This window comes from Elephantulus edwardii, unplaced genomic scaffold, assembly GCF_000299155.1.
Source record: "Elephantulus edwardii isolate Elephantulus edwardi_28Jun2011 unplaced genomic scaffold, EleEdw1.0 scaffold00407, whole genome shotgun sequence".
In the NCBI taxonomy this organism is placed as follows: Eukaryota; Metazoa; Chordata; class Mammalia; order Macroscelidea; family Macroscelididae; genus Elephantulus; species Elephantulus edwardii.
The window spans coordinates 263,554-265,105 of NW_006400157.1; the positions used below are offsets into that span (position 1 = coordinate 263,554).

Below are 1,552 nucleotides of genomic sequence, written 5' to 3' on the forward strand. Positions count from 1 at the left end.
TGGGAAGGGTGTACGCCAGGGATGTGTCTTGTCTCCATACCTTTTCAACCTGTATGCAGAAAAGATTATCCAGGAGGCTGGTCTCTATGAGGAGAAATGTGGGGTCAGGATTGTTGGAAGATCTATCAACAATCTGAGTTGATAGATATACTGATGACACAACCCTGCTTGCTGAAACTGAGGAGGACTGAAGCGCTTGATGCACAGGGTTAAGGACTGCAGCCGTCAGTATGGATTGAGGCTCAATGTCAAGAAGTCAAAGATTCTCACCACTGGGCCAACTGGCAGTATCAGGATGGATGGTGAAGAGATTGAGATTGATCGCAGCTTTAGTTTGCTTGGTTCCACACTCAACACTCTTGGCACCAGTAGCCAGGAAATTAAAAGACATATTGTGATGGGAAAGTCTGCTGTTAGGGACCTTTCCAAAGTTCTGCGGAGCAATAGTGTCTCTCTGGAGACTAAGGTGCATCTGATACAGGTTATGGTCTTTGCAATCACTTGTTATGCATCACAGAGTTGGATAATGACAAAGGAGGATAGAAGGAGAATTGATGCTTTTGAGCTGTGGTGATGGAGAAGAGTATCGAGGGTACCATGGACTGCCAGGAAAACAAACAGATTCCTCTTGGAGAGGGTTAAACCAGGCTGCTCCTTGGAGGCAAGCATTCTGAGGCTTTGTTTAACATACTTTGGACATATTTTAGGGAGGGACCGGTCCCTGGAGAGGAACATCATGCTTGGGAGGGTGGAGGGACAGGGCAGGAGAGGAAGGCCCTCTATGAGGTGGATTGATTCAGTGACTGGGGTAATTGGGGTAGGTGTTTCGGAGACAGTACGATTGGCACAGGACAGAGCAGAGTTTAGGGCTGTTGTACATAGTGTCGCTATGAGTCGCAAGCGACTCAATTGCACATAACAATACAGCATGCTTGCACCCACTGGCAGCTGGGAGATGGAAGAAGTCTGTTGTACCTCTTGACTGGCACTTCTGGTTTGCTGTTGTCCTTGGAGAAATCTGGGCCTGGGATAGAGGAGGAATGTAATCTGAACACTCCTTTGTCACAGGTCACCAGGGTGTGCTTGAGGGGATGGTAGACATAAACGGAATTTAGAGGCAGAGAAGACTGCAGAGCAGAAAGGTGATGTGCCACAGATTCCTGGCAGTGGATAAACAGGCTTTTTTTCTTCTTCTTTTTTTTATTATTAATTTCAATGAACATCTACAGAGATTTTGGAATTTCATTCATTCTTTGTTGCACTTTTCTCCCCACCTACCCACCACACCCCCACCCACATTTCGCTCCTCTCCTTGAAAAGCAAAAGAAAAACTCCTTCATTGGTACTTTTTGAAGCACTTCAATTTTAAGAGGAAGCCAATCAGGAATGAGTTTCTCCATTTCCAAACTGACCATGGCCAGAGCAAGCATGGATCCTTTGAATTGCAGAAGTTGGTTGCAGGCCATACAGTGGAGGAGTGGCTTGGCAAGGATTGCCAAATGTTGAGATGGGCTCAGTGTGGGTTGTTGTTGTTGTTGTTGTTGTTGTTGTT

At 46.1% G+C, this 1,552-nt stretch overlaps 1 pseudogene; it reads right to left on the reverse strand.

Moving 5' to 3' along the window:
* Positions 1 to 1,552, reverse strand: part of LOC102859418 — a 47,465-nt pseudogene that overhangs the window by 39,529 nt on the left and 6,384 nt on the right.